Source organism: Bos javanicus, chromosome 15, assembly GCF_032452875.1.
Source record: "Bos javanicus breed banteng chromosome 15, ARS-OSU_banteng_1.0, whole genome shotgun sequence".
Taxonomy (NCBI): domain Eukaryota; kingdom Metazoa; phylum Chordata; class Mammalia; order Artiodactyla; family Bovidae; genus Bos; species Bos javanicus.
In genome coordinates, this window is record NC_083882.1 from 20,191,594 (window position 1) to 20,207,429 (window position 15,836).

Below are 15,836 nucleotides of genomic sequence, written 5' to 3' on the forward strand. Positions count from 1 at the left end.
AGCCGGATGTCCAGGGAAAAGCATCCTAGGAAGAAGAAAGCAAATGTAAAGAGTTGGGAACACTCTTGGCTTATTCAAGAAACAGCAAAGAGCCCAATTTGATTGAAGTAAAGCAAATAAGGAAGAAAAATGAGATGAAGCTGGGGCAGAAGGAATTGTGTTGAGCCTTGTTGGCCACTTTATAGATATTTCCCTTTCCTCTGAGATAGGAAGCCATCAGATGATTCCTAGCAGAGGAATAATGTAGTGTGACTCAGATTTCAGCAGGATTACTCTGGCTGCTGAGCTAAGAACAGGATGTAGTGTGGCAGGGACATGCTGTGATACCTGTGGGGTTTTGTAAGCCGATGGGTGTTGTTCTAGTGAAAAGACAAGAAACGATGCTCCAAGGACAAGAAGGGATAACTGCTGGGAAATGTACTTGAGTGGGCAAGAGAGCGGGGGTCTGGTATGCCAGCAGAGGAGCACACAACGCAGAGGTTCCATCAATAGTCATGGGGGAAGGCAGAGTTTATGGGCATAGATGAATGTAAGTGGGTAAATGTGATGGGGGAGTGTGTGTTACTTGTTTTACATTTCCCTCGATCTTTCACTGAAGTAGGAAGCAAGACCATCAACAGAGAATGAAGATGGAGTAAGCAGTATTACAAGTTGGAGGAGAAAAGAATCACCCATATACGAATGCATTTTTAAATAATCCCCCCAAAATCAAAAGATAATACACATAATACTAAAATTTTGGCTATAGATGTAGTTTCAGAAAAAAAAAGATCAGAAAATATTTTTACACACACAGCATATGTAAAGCCATCTGAGTACAACAACATGTACAAACCAAGTGACATGATTTGGCACAATTACATGAAGCAATGAAAACTGTAAATCAATTCTGTAAATGCTATTGAGATTTGAATAGGGTAAACATCTCTTTAGGGCTTCCCTGGTGGTGCAGTGGTAAAGAATCTGCCTGCCAATCCAGGAGAGGCAAGAGACACAAGTTTGATCCCTGGGTCAGGAAGATCCCCTGGAGTAGGAAATGGCAACCCACTCCAGTATTCTTGCCTGGAGAATCCCATGGACAGAGGAGCCTGGTGGGCTGCCGCCTATGGGGTCACACAGAGTCGGACACGACTGAAGCGACTTAGCAGCAGCAGCAGCAGCCAGAGGTTCTGAAATTCCCAGGAGTTTTTTTACTCTTCTCTCCTCAGCCCACAGGACCACCTCCAAGAAATATACTTAAAGCACACTCAGTGCCACTACTACTGGATTTACCAGCTAGATAAGACAACCTCATGGCACATCATGCACAAAATTAAGGTGAAGTACAAACCCAAACACATCTGTGTATTAAATTTGTTTTTTAACCTGGAACATTTCAAAGTATTAGGCATTTTCTTGCTATCTTGGGAGACTGTCCTCCAGCTGAAACCTTAGCAACATTGTCCAGCAACCAAGGCTGCTTGTTGGTACACCAAGCTGGGCCATGTACAGCTATTTCCTAAGGCAGGGACCCAGGTCCCACAGCACACAGAGCATTTAACCAAGAGGACCTGTGGGCATGGTGGGAACCAGCAGTGCAAGGGGCAGGCAGAGGCCACAGGTCCCTGCTCGGGGCCATCAGCAATCTGGGGACTTACCTTGGAAATAAGCGGCCTCATTCTGGAAGCTTTGAAGATTTGTCCTCGTGTGGAGAGCTTAGACTTAGAATTTTTATCTGTTTTGCATTTTTCGCTTTCATTTTTAACTTTTTAAATTTCTCAACCTCTTGGCTTAATTGCATTATTTTAACCTATTGTGTGCGTTGCTTGAATTTTTTAAGAAGAGTGTGTGCTTCTCTTATTTTATATAAATGTATTTATATATAATATCTGTGGACATAAACAAAGACCAACCAATGAGAAAAGCAAAGCCAATTTATTCAGAGCTTGCTATAGCAAAAGAGTGAACTGCATCACTTGGGTTGGGCTCAGGGAGGCTTAAAAGCAGACAGAGGAGTAGGAAATGTTCTATTAGCAAAAAGAGAAGGCTTCAGGTGTGCTCTGACTGGAGGCTGTTGGCATGGGGATGCCGTGGCTGGGCCAGCTAGGACTGGGGCATCCTGTGTGATTGGTTAGGGATACACATTTGGCTTTTTCCTGTTGGCCCTCAGCTGGAAGCAGGGACAAAGATCAGGGAAGCTGTTAGTTATTAATCACATTCTGGTCATTTTGGAGTGATTATTATAGAAGTCATTGTTTAGCTTCCTGGATTATCACTAGAGATAGCAAGCTGACCTCCTGCAAGATTGATTTACAGTGGACCGGCTTCCTGGGCTCAAGGTAAGGGGGTTGGTTTCCTAGCACGCTGCTACAGGTTGTGAGTTAGAATTCTATTTGTGTATGTGGTCTAGCCATTGTCTGTATATTCAGTCTCTCATACTTCACTATTGTTTAGTCGCTAAGTTGTGTCTGACTCTTCTGTGAACCCATGGACTGTAGCCCTCCAGGCTCCTCTGTCCATGGGATTTCCCAGGCAGGAATGCTGGAGTAGGTTGCCATTTCCTCCCATCTTCCCAAACCAGGATCAAACCCAAGTCTCCTGCATTAACAGGTGGATTCTTTACTGCTGAGCCACTGTGGAAGCCCATACTTTACTATCAGTTCAGTCGCTCAGTCGTGTCCAACTATTTGTGACCCCATGAACCACAGCACGCCAGGCCTCCCTGTCCATTACCAACTCCCAGAGTTTACTCAAACTCATGTCCATTGAGTCGGTGATGCCATCCAACCATCTCATCCTCTGTTGTCCCCTTCTCCTCCTGCCTTCAATCTTTCCCAGCATCAGGGTCTTTTCAAATGAGTCAGTTCTTTGCATCAGGTGGCCAAAGTATTGTAGTTTCAGCTTCAACATCAGTCTTTCCAATGAACACTCAGGACTGATTTCCTTTCGAATGGACTGGTTGGATCTCCTTGCAGTCCAAGGGACTCTCAAGAGTCTTCTCCAACACCACATTTCAAAAGCTTCAATTCTTAAGCACTCAGCTTTCTTTATAGTCCAACTCTCACATCCATATGTAACTACTGGAAAAACCATAGCCTTGACTAGACAGACCTTTGTTGGCAAAGTAATGTCTCTGCTTTTTAATATGCTGTCTAAGTTGGTCATAACTTTTCTTCCAAGGAGTAAGCGTCTTTTAATTTCACAGCTGCTGTCACCATCTGCAATGATTTTGGAGCCCAAAAAAATAAAGTCAGCCACTGTTTCCCCATCTATTTGCCATGAAGTGATGGGACTGGATGACATGATCTTAGTTTTCTGAATGTTGAGCTTTAAGCCAACTTTTTCACTCTCCTCTTTCATTTTCAGCAAGAAGCTCTTTAGTTCTTCTTCACTTTCTACCATAAGGTTGGTGTCATCTGCATATCTGAGGTTACTGATATTTCTCCCAGAAACCTTGATTTCAGCTTGTGCATCTTCCAGCCAAGCATTTCTCATGAGGTACTCTGCATATAAGTTAAATAAGCAGGGTGACAATATACAGCCTTGACATACTCCTTTTCCTATTTGGATCCAGTCTGTTGTTCCATGTCCAGTTCTAACTGTTGCTTCCTGACCTGCATACAGATTTCTCAAGAAGCAGGTCAGGTGGTCTGGTATTCCCATCTCTTTCAGAATTTTCCACAGTTTATTGTGATTAATACTAATTAACAAGCATATTTTATATAATATACTTAAATTGTATATAAAATGATCAATTTAAACTTTATATAAAAATAAAGATATTTAATTGTGGAAAAGATAATAAAAAAATCTTTAAATAAAGTAGGCAAATGAATGACATAAAGGAGAAAAATGCCTCCTCTTCTTAGCACTTACATTAATATGGTAGTGGTTCTCAAATCTATTTATACACATAATCACACTATTAAAAAGAATAGAAGTTTATTAACCTAAAATGGGAAGGATGATCCTATTTGTATGGGAATCTTTTTTAACTGAAAGAACTCCTAAATCCCGTTTTCAGTTGCCCTACCTATATCCTACTGATAGACTGACAACCCCATCTGCCTGCTACAGGTGTTTGCTGAGGACTGTTGGGCAGCAAGAACGAACCTGGCTTGGTTAGCTAGGCAAAAGGGCAAGTGATTGCCGAACTGCCCCAGAAACACCATAATCAACCATGCTAGGCACTTGCCCCAAGTCCTCTCATTGAGGAAGTTAAAACTGAAAAATACCCAACATGAGGAGAGTTGGGGCAAAGGAATTAACAAACAAGTGAGCCAAACACTACAGCAGAGGAGCTGCTGGGTCCTTAAGTAAGCCTAGAGTCACTAGAACTTGCCTTTTTTTGCAACTGGAAAGAGTCAAGCTAACACATAACCACTCAAGAAATAAATATTTCAAAATTTTGAAAATATTGTATTAAAAAGTGTAAAATATCAAGATGGGAGGTCCTATGCTTAGTTTGTAAAGATGTGTTTATCAACAGTTTTTCACTGTGTGTGATGCTAAGATGCTTCAGTTGTGTCCAACTCTGTGCAAGCCTATGGACTGTAGCCCGCCAGGCTCCTCTGTCCATGAGATTCTCCAGGCAAGAATACTGGAGTGGGTTCCCATGCTCTTCTCCAGGGGATCTTCTGAACCCAGGGATTGAATCTGTGTCTCTTACATCTCCTGCATTGGCAGATGGGTTCTTTACCAGTAGTGCCACATGGAAAGTGTTTTCAGAAACGATACTGGAAGCACAGACAAAAATTAAAATCTGAACGGCCTATTTCTTCTAGCTTTATAATTCTAAAGGGACCTTGTGTGTCTCTGGCTCCTCAAGTTTCAAACACTCCAAGCTATTCTCAAACTGAACCCACTCACTACTTTTACAATTCATCTGAACATATCTCTTAAATTGAAGTTTACGGGGACTAAGCTTTGTCACAGAGCCATTAGTATCTACTCCCAACACTGACTGGAAAAGGAAATGGCAACCCACTCCAGCATTCTTGCCTGGAGAATCCCATGGACAGAGGAGCCTGGCGGGCTACAGTCCATGGGGTCTCAAGAGTCAATTATGGCTTAGTGACTAGATCATCACCCAACACTGACTATGTAACACTTTCATCTCACAGAGAAATCAGAAAAGAAAAATTTAACACTGGAGTGAATGCTTACTAGAGGATAAGTTGGCACTGTTTTCCTTCTGTTTTCCCTGAAGTGAAAGTTGCTCAGTTGTGTCCAACTCTTTGCGACCCCATGGACTATAAAGTCCATGGAATTCTCCAGGCCAGAATACTAGAGTGGGTAGCCATTCCTTTCTCCAGGGGATCTTCCCAACCCGGGGATTGAACCCAGGTCTTCCTCATTGCAAGTGGATTATTTACCAGCTGAGCCACAAGGGAAGCCAAGGGGATGCTTACTCACCTCCTGCTACAGAAACAGGAAACTTGAAGATTCATCCCTAAAGAGGGGTGGGTAGACATTTAGTGCCTCCACCCTTAGGCCAGAGTGGGATTGTAGGCATTAAAGTTAGGCAGCCTGGTAAGGAGGATGCTACTTTAGCGCAGCTACCTTTCCAAGGGGTGCATGGGTAGGTAGATAGAGTGGCAACCTATAAAAAGGAGAACAGAGCCCCATTGGCTGGAAAAGAGGGTGAGAGGGCCAAAAGGTGAGGTCACTGGGGATTAGGAGAAGGACGGGATGAAAGAGTTGTATCACAGAGAAGAGCAGGCACCTCCATTACTAGTGCTTGCAACTCTCAATTGCCCTTTCTTTCAGGCAGCTTGCCTCTAAGCCAAGCTGAATGAACTTAATAAAGACTCCAGCTATTTATGTTCACGCAAAACGAGGGTAGGCACAAGTGACCTCCTAAGAAGTCAGATGATATCCTCCAGTGGTTTGTGTTCTGGCCCCACTTCTTTTTAATTTTTACATTCATAGCTTAAAATTGCTTTAGATGGCCCAGAGGCTATCCCCTCCCATACATAATAAGAAGACAAGTATCTCACTACATGCTATTAATAAGGTTTTATTATGAATAGGGAATGGATTCATAAACAACTGGTTCTTGACTCTATTGTCAGAAAGAGAGTCTTGGTATTAATCATGCAAAAACTAAAGCATATTGTCTTTGATAGACTCCAAAATTAACTCCAAAGTTTAACATAAAATAACCACTTACCATAAATAAATCTGATTCATTACCTAGAGACACATTTTGCTGTTAATTTATCTTAGAAAATATCCCAAGAAAGCAACTGAAAAGCTTTCAAATCCATCTCTTCCTTTTTATCAACTTTGCCGCTCTTCAGTGTTTCTTCATTGGACAGTCACAACTGAGTTCTAACAAGTGTCTCATCCTGACTACATTCAATGAACCCACTCTGCCCATACATATGTGTGAAAATATAAAAGTCCCACTACCTGACAGTCCCAGCTTCCATCTTTGGAATTTACTCAGGCCACCTCCTGCTCCATGTATTCCAATCTGTTATCCTTCACTCTTTGCTCTTCTGGGTCTCTGACTCTAACCTTAACGGTTTCCTTTGGACAATTCTATTCCAACTCAACCCCAATATCTCTCTCAAACAGAATCCTGGTGTTCACCTCATACCACTCTCCACCTAGCCCTTGGGTAAGAGATACCTCTAACCCTCCCCACAACAGTCTTTCAGCAGCCTATGCCAAATGAAACTGGAAACTTTGTGGTTTTTAATCACTTTATCTATCCTCTAAACTGAAGCCAGATTCATCTCTCTAAAATTAAAATTCACCCCTGCTTAAAATTTTGCAATGGCTCCTGCCGCCTGACTTCAGGAGAAAGTCGGAACTCCTCATGGCAAACATGGCGGACACGGGCGTTCGTGATGTTGCCCCAAACACCTTTTCCTGCCTCCTTACTCACAACCCCTCCCCAACCACTTCTCTTCTTAACTAGTATGATATATTTGCATTTCCCACAATGTACCATGATTCCTTACCTCTCCTATCCCCTCTTTCTAGAATGCTTTTGTCTGGATTGTTTACCAAGTTAATTCTAACTCAGTCTTTAAATATATAGTCAGAAAACTTTCCTTCACTTCTCTGAGCAGAGTTTATCATATCATTATTGTATGTCCTACAGTGTTTTTTTACTAATCTCTTTATTACTGTAATCATTTGTTTTTAATATTTGTCTTCTCACTAATTATTTTTTAATCTCTAGTTCCTTGCATCATATCTGACCCATAATTATTATTGAGTGAAGGGATAAATTAATTAACAAATGTTAAAGTAGATGCAAAACATGTAACTCTATCAGACTTTGGTAATATCATTGATTCCTTAAGGTGGATGAGAAGAAAAAGAAACATGTATTCTCTAGTTAGAACAATATTTTGTGAGAGTTTCTCTGGGACCCTGGTGATTCCTGCACATTCTCCAGGAATTCTGAAATAGAAGAGGTTGTAAAGGGAAGGAAATGAAAGAAATTTAAAAAGATAGCAGCTGATGGCTTTGCTAGGTTAAAAAAAAGTAAAACTTTTCTTTGGTAACATTTTCAAATATATGAGTTACTGACAAAATATTAACCAACCAATATTGTACAAGCTAGGAGGTAAGGAAAATTTACACCCAGGGATGTAAGTCTGTAAGTGATGCTTTGAGCAAACATGGCAGGCAGGACATCAGCCAGGAAAAGATGACACTATAGAATTGCTATTATTAACTGAGTTATACAAGGTATTCATAATTTTGCTATTGTTGTTGTTCTCTATATTACTGAAGGAAAAAGAAGATATTTTTGTGTGAATAAATATCATAGAATATCAGAGAGAGAATAAATAGAACCCTGAGGTCTATTTTCAACATACATAGCTGATTGTATATATTTTTGATAAATTATAAATAAAACATAAAAATATGTTTTGAAATTATATAATATATATATAACATATAATTATATAATACATAATATATAATTGAATTTTAATTTTTTCTTAATTCTGAAAAGTTGGATGGGGAGAAATAAGTTTATTCTTCCACCCTACATGTCTCAGATGTTTTTGATTTTCTGATCCATTTCCATGTGGAGGTAGAAATGATTATTCCAGAGTGCACTGGAAGAGCTTATATATTAATAATAGGATGACAATATGACCTCTATTGTTTTTATTTTCAAAGCACATATCCATCTCCACCAGCTGCAGAGAACCCTGGACATATCAGGCACCAGACAGAGAAGGTGCCCTCAGCATCATCTGTCTCTGACTCGGCTCGGATCAAGAGCCTCTCTGAGAGCGGTATGATTTAGCAATTGTCTTTCAGGAAGTGCGGTCCCTCTGTTCCTCTAGGTACTATGTTACTCATCAAATCAAATCAAACCGTCAGATGAGATGCTTATCAAAACCTGCAAGAATTAGTCACGTTAAATCCTCTATTTGATTTCCTATAAAATTAATGACCATCCCTAACAAAAAATTTCATGTATAACATTTAAGATGAAAGAAAAAAATAACAGGCCTAGGAAGGTCTTAGCTACTCTGAGAGAAATTGTATATGATTCCTCCTTTTAAGCAAGGGAAGTCAAAATTTCAGCCCAGTAGCTGATTTCTCCAGGTCCTCTGAGCCCAGTTCACAGCAGCAGCTCTGCTAGCCATTAGCAGGTGTTACAGCCACTCCAACACTTACTTGCTATCTCCTGAGTTCACAAGCTACCTTCTCCACTTATTCTTGCTTTTCCTCTCTTTTCTTTAGGCTTAAGGCATCACCAACTCAATGGATGTGAGTTTGAGTGAACTCTGGGAGTTGGTGATGGACAGGGAGGCCTGGCGTGCTGCAATTCATGGGGTCACAAAGAGTCGGACACAACTGAGCGACTGAACTGAACTGAACTGAAGCCTTTTTTAGTGGCAAATTCTCAGTTTTACTGTTTTATTCATTCATTCAACAAAATGTATTGTGGTACATTGAGAGCCCTCTATGTGCCAAGTCTTGGAGATTGTGATTAAGACAGAAACAGTGGGAGTTGGGAGGGAGGTTCCAGAGGGAGGGGATATAGTTATACTTATGGCTGATTCACACTGTTGTATGGCAGAAACCAACACAACATTGTAAAGCAATTATCCTCTAATATAAAAAAAAGAAAAAAAAGACAGAAGCAGTCATGGAGTTTACAGTCTAAGCTAGGAATCAACTCATGTTATTTTTGGCTCTTTTACAAACTTACAATTTCTCCGTCAAAAATTCCAGTCTCTTTGCAATTCTCTGAGCCCTTATATTGGTCTCTCTGAACCAGAGGACTCTGTAGACAGTACCAGACCCATGCCCATTAAGGACCTGAGCGGCAGGGTAATACAAATTTTCATTCTACCCCTGTACAGCCCCTGACCCCAAGTTCAAAATGGCCCTCCAGTGAGACGTACTTTAATATAGGTGCAGATTCTACCAGAGGCTACTGACATGAGGATCTTCTAATTCCCATGACATGATCCTTGTCTAACTCTTCTGCCTACTCTGTTCCTTGCACCAAACTACCACGGTTCCCGTGAACACATGACGTCTTTCAGTTCTCAAATCGTTGCAAATGTTCGCCATCACTCTTCTTTTGCCAACTCGTCCATCTGAGGTACTGCTCTCTGTCATTCGGATCATTGCTTAAGGAACACCTCCTCACTGATGCCTACTAGCCTCCCTCTTCCCTTTCTCTTCTCCTTTCCCAACGCAATCACTCCCTCTTCTGTGCTGAAGAGTTACAGGGCATTGGTTTCTAGCTTAGTCTCTGAATTCAAATCAATCTGAGTTTCTCTCCTGGCTCTACCACCTAGCAACTACGTGATCTTGGATGATTTATTTAACCTAAAGAGCTTCAGTTTCCTCATCTGCAAAAAGGGACAATAATAGTATCTATCTTATAGGGTTGTTAGAATTAAACAATATAAAGAATTAAAAGTACTTAGGTTCTGACATATAGTAACCATTGATCATACCATACTGGGTTGTAATTATTTATTTCAGTTTCATTCTTCCCAATGAGACTGGCAGCTTCTTAAGAGCAAGAATCTTGTCTCATTCATCACAGGACCTGGAATAAAGTAAACGCACAATAAGTGGGTTTTTTGTTGTTGTTTAGTTGCTAAGTTGTGTCTGACTCTTTTGTGAATTCATGGACTGTGAGCCTACCAGGCTCCTCTGTTCATGGGACTTCCCAGGCAAGAATACTGGAGTGGGTTGCCATTTCCTTCTCCAGGGGATCTTCCCAATCCAAGGATCAAACCTTCATCTCCTGCATTGGCAGGAGAATTCTTTACCACTGAGCCACCAGGGAAGCCCAAGTGGGTTTTTAAACACATATAAAATTCTTTGCAATTTAATGTAATTCAAAGGAAGGGCTTTTAATTAATTTCTACTGTACTAACTACAAATAGACCATCCTTCTCCCATGCCCTCTTTAAAATTTCCTACTCTTTTATGGCTTAACATCAGTTACTCAGCAAAGTTGTCTATCTAGTGTCTACCATGTGCCACGCAATGTGCTCAGCTGTGAAACTTTCTTGGTAAATATAAAGCAGTCCCAAGACTCTAGAAAAGAGACAGACAAGTAAAGCAGTTTACGTAATCAAGTCCTGTGGGAGTCACAGTGGAGTAACACAAAATGTCATAGAAAAATTTAAGGAGAAGCAATTATGAAAATTTTGGATTTAGAGAAATGAAACCTGGCTGAAATTCAGACCACAGGGTCTTTGCGAAGTTTATCCACTAAGTTAACAGTTGAACAACCAGCTGCCTAGGGGCACTCCTGGTCCAGAGGCACCCTTCTCTAACTATTAGTGACAGGTTCTAGGGTACTTTGGAGAGCAATACCCTAGGGTCTTGGGCATCCCTAGCTTTCTTGCGTCATTACTCCTTGTCGTTGCTGTTGCTCAGTCACTAAGTTGTGTCCAACTCTTTGCGACCCCATGGACTGCAGCACGCCAGGTTTCCCTGTCCTTCACCATCTCCCAGAGCTTGCTCAAACTTGTGTCCATTGAATATTCAATCTTTAGATGATGATATATGCAAATGTGTTGTGAAAAACATGAGATGCTGGGCCAGTAGCATCTGGAGTCTCCGTGCCTCCTAGAAATCACAGCAATGTCTTTCTGTTTTAAACAACCACGTCTCTTCTTGAAAGGGTTCATGATTTTTTCAAAACATCTGTTAAAATTATACATGCAAAAATTATTTTACTATGGTCAGAAAGATTTTTAATTCTTTTTGCCTGTAACCTTTGCTCTACATACAAAACATTCTGAGACAATCTCTAAGTTCTTTCAGTAAATAAAACATTCTCTGGGATATTATGATTATCACCATTACCCCAAGGGTTAGCATAGCTTGACTTTAATTCTTTGTTTCCTGACTCAGTTATCATGCACAGTTTTCCTACACCTGTGGGTTTATTTATATAGTCAAGTAATTTGCAGGAAGTGTAAATACACTGAAGAACAATAAAAGTCAACAGAATCCTTCCTCAGAGATTAAAACAGCTTTTAGCTGTGGCTCTGAGGGACCTCATTCTGGAACTTCCAATCTGTTTAGCAAGGGTCCCTTCCTTTGTCTGAGCAGCCCACTGGGGCAGTTATCTTTAATTCACATTTTCCTTTCCATGTGACATATAGCACTTTCCCCTCTTATTACCAACAGAATGTAACTCTAGATGTTGAATTTGAGTTAACTGGTAAAGGTTAAGAGTTCTGGAGGTCAGGCAGACTGGACTTTAATTCTGTCTCCAAATCATTAATTAGCTATGTGACTTTGGAAAAGTTACTTAACATCTCTGAATCTAGTTTTCTCATTTGAATAGAATTATCATAAAGATTAAATGAAATAACACTTATAAGTTATTAAAGTGTAGTCAAAAGTTTAACTACACTTTGTTCTAAGTACTTTATATGTATTAACTACTTTACCCCGTACAAGGTGTCCATCCCATATCAGATGCTTAGGGATGAATATCATGTGACCACCTTACAGTGAGTTCTACTAGCCCACATCACCCCTACATGCCATGTTTTGTACTTGCCAGTCACAAAATAAAAGCAGTTTTCTCGCCATGACCAGCCCTGACATGCTACTAACCCTAGGCATCCAGCCCTGACCCCTTCTGAACAGGGCCTTCCGTGTGCTCAGCATGGCTGCTTGACTCAGATAGGCAGCCTGCAGCCCTTTGCACTAACTGCTAATGCATCACTGCATTTTAATCCAGCAGAGCTGGCTTTGCTGACAGTGAGGACGTGATGCAAAGCACAGCTCTTTAGTTTCCAAATGAATGAAAACAGCACACTGAAAGAGAGGCTGGCCACAGCTTCTAGCTAGAAAACAATAATGACTCACAGGAAAGACAAAGAACTGAGTAAGCACCAACGACAAGCCACTCATCCCTTCAGCATCACTTGGGAAAATGTGATCTCTGTATGGAACAACTAAAAACATATGGACAAAATCTCTCAGGCTTCTGAAGATGGTCTAATTCCCATCTGGCTTATAAATTTCATCACTTCTAAATTAGCTACACTAGGAGTTGGGGGAAGATGTACAGGGACCATAGATATTAGAAATATTTACATGTGGTATGCATCTGCATCATGACTGGCATTGCTAATCAATTGTGAAATGAATGTTAAATAGCTTTGATGAGAAAGCTTGTTATTTACAGTCTGGTGACAATACAGAAAATATTTCACTGGTGACAAAAGGAGACTGAATCTTCTTTCTGTATGTATATACTGTCAGAGATCTGGACAGAAATCTAAAATAAATCTAAAAATATACAAAATATTTATATATTTTATAATATATAAAGTGTGATACTCCTTCCCTAATGATGATGATGATGATTTCCAACATATAATGCTACCTAATCATTGAATAGCTTAAGTAAGAAAGTGTCTTATTAATCCATAACTTTTTCTTTTAACCTATTCATTATTTTTATGGGTGATTATTCAATATATTCATAACTATTTTTGTGTAAAAACTAACACATCCTAATTTTTAATGCTAGTAAATGTTCAAAATTTTGAACTAATAATATCTCACGGTGGAAAAAATTACTTTGGTAAAAGGGTCTAATGAATTAGTCTTGCCTTCACTTTCTTTGGCATTTCTCAGAAATTGCCAAGAACTAGAAGCTAAAAGGAAATGTCTAGAAGTCAGCATGGTATGCTAAAATATCTTGTACTATCTAAATCAAGAGGTTGTAACCAAAATCAAGAATTCTTAGAAGACAAACCTTATATACACGTTTAATGTTTTTGGCTCCCCAGAATCTAAACCTCTTTGTTATACATGAGGAACCTTACGAGACAGAACGCACCTCCCACTACAGAAGCTCCAGATACTTGCCCAGCCTCCCTTACAACTAGGCTGCTGGCACATGGTCTAGACTCCTCTGACTGGATGCAGCCACCTCCAGTTTTGAATCTGGACCAAACAAGGAGGAAGTTCAGAGTCCATTCTGACAAGACGGACAATAATTATAAGAGTAATAATAGCAGGGACAGAAGCTGCATTTGTTTTTCAGAGCATCGTGACTCCAGACCACCTGCAGTGCCAGTATTAGGGCAAGTGTCTGAACCTGTGAACAGAGACAGTGATATCTTACTGGGAAACTTTCGCAATGTGATGGTAGACGTGATGACTGGTTCTATCACCTACAAGCTTGGTTTTCAAGCCCTTCTAGAGATATCAAATTGTTGCTGTTTAGTCAATCAGGCATGCCCAACTCTTTGCAACTTCAAGGACTGTAGTATACCAGGTTCCCTGTCCTTCAGCATCTCTTGGAGTTTGCTCAAGTCCATGTCCATTGAGTCAGTGATGCCATCCAATCATCTCACCCTCTGTTGTCCCCTTCTCCTCCTGCCTTCAGTCTTTCCCAGCATCAGGGTCTTTTTCAATGAGTCAGTTCTTTGTATCGTGTGGCCCAAGTATTGGAGCTTCAGCTTCCAGTCCAAGGGACTCTCAAGAGTCTTCTCCAGCACCACAGTTCAAAAGCATCAACTCTTTGGCACTCAGCCTTCTCTATGGTCCAACTCTTGAATTATGATATTGAATACCAAACACTTAAACATAAATTTCATTGTGTAAGACCAGAATCCTGATTATTTTATTTATTTTTAAATATTGAATTCATTACTCCAGCTATACGTGGTAGCTTGAGGTAGGTGGCAGTTTTCTTCTAGGTTAAAAGAGAAGGAAACATTGAAACCTAAGCACCACAAGGCAGCTGGCAGTCATTGCAAAACATTTGCTCTTGGCAGGGAGTTCTCACTTTGAATTCCAGTATGTGCTTTTCAGGTGGCAATGGCTGTGCACTAACATGTGATGTGAATTAGCATTTAACTGTTCTCTCTTTCCTGTCCTATAGTCTTCACACCACATTATGGCTTCCAAACTGCTCTTTCTCCACCTCAAATGACCCCCTCGGTGTGCCTGACCGGAAGTAATTCCCATTCACAGTCACTGAGAACAGCTTTGAAATCCTAGGTCAACCTTTTGTTCCATGGGACTTTCCTTCATTTTATTCATTCTCTTTACACTATTTTGTCAGAGTTTCTTAGTACAATATTCTGCTTCTTTGAAGAGGAACCTTAATTAGCTCTTCTACCCCATTTCCTCCTACTTCTTAGGAGATAAATTCATAGATGTCAGTTGTGCTTACTGGTGTTACCCTATTAACTCTCAATAGCATTTAGGAATGTCTTTTCCCTACACCTCTGAAAGACGAGAAAATCTTTTGTGGGAATTGTATCTTTGTTCTATTCCCAAAGAGTAGTGCTACTTTACATAGTATCTTAACAAAATTTTCAGTAAATAACTAGTTAAAACCATCCCTCTTTCTAAGCAAAAAGGTTATTTGGGACCTGCTGGTGAAGTTCACATAGAGCTTTCCAAAGCAAGCATCTATGAAATTATGAGCATATCCACTTGATGAAGGAGCAGTTGGGCATTAGAGAAACTTACTAACTTGCTCGAAGTTAGTTGAAAACATTCAGTATATGTTAGCTCTAATCACAGGCACAATGAACCAGACAGAGCTGGTTCAAAGTGGAACTGAATCGCTGGGACTCTAAAACCAGGCTTCAAACTGCCTACTTTTCCTCTGCATAACTGCACTCTCAGCTGTAAGTGTCATTCATGGTACCTGCCACACCCAGAATCCAGAGCCACTTCTAAGGGAAACTATTCCCTCTTGAGCCCCTGCTGACAGGCAGCCCCTACCATGGTGGTTTGGTCACCCCCTCTCTCGGCTCCACTAATTGAACACGGCTGGGCAGCTGACCAAAAGGAAGCAAATTCACAGACTGGCCGGCCGTTTATGAAGTGGCCTGATACAAAAAGTTTTGACTCAACAGACCTAATTGACTCAACCTTATCATAGGTAATTGTTATACACATTATTCTAATTAACACATGAAATGGAACAGTCTTGTTCAATTTTCTTTCCACCACTCTCATGTAAACATGCCCTAATGGAACATCACATGTTGGAAGCTCCCAATCTTTTAACCTCTGATAATTACTTTTCTTCTAGGTTCTGTGGCCTCAAACAGCTTTGATCCTCTCCACTTTTCGGTTTGTCCTTCAGCATTCCGAGTGCTTTACAGAAATTATTAACAATCCCATAAGGTAAGCACTATCAGTATTTACATTTTACAGATGAAGAAAGCAAGACACAGAGAGATGGTGGTGGTTGGATCAGGGTGATGGGAGAGGAGAAAAGAGGGCAGATTAACAGATATATTTTGAAAGTGGAACCAACAAGAGCTGGCTTCTAGATTCGATGTGGAAGTGAGGGAAGGGGAGAATCCAGGATGATGCTAAAGCCACAGGGTGAATTATGCAGGCAT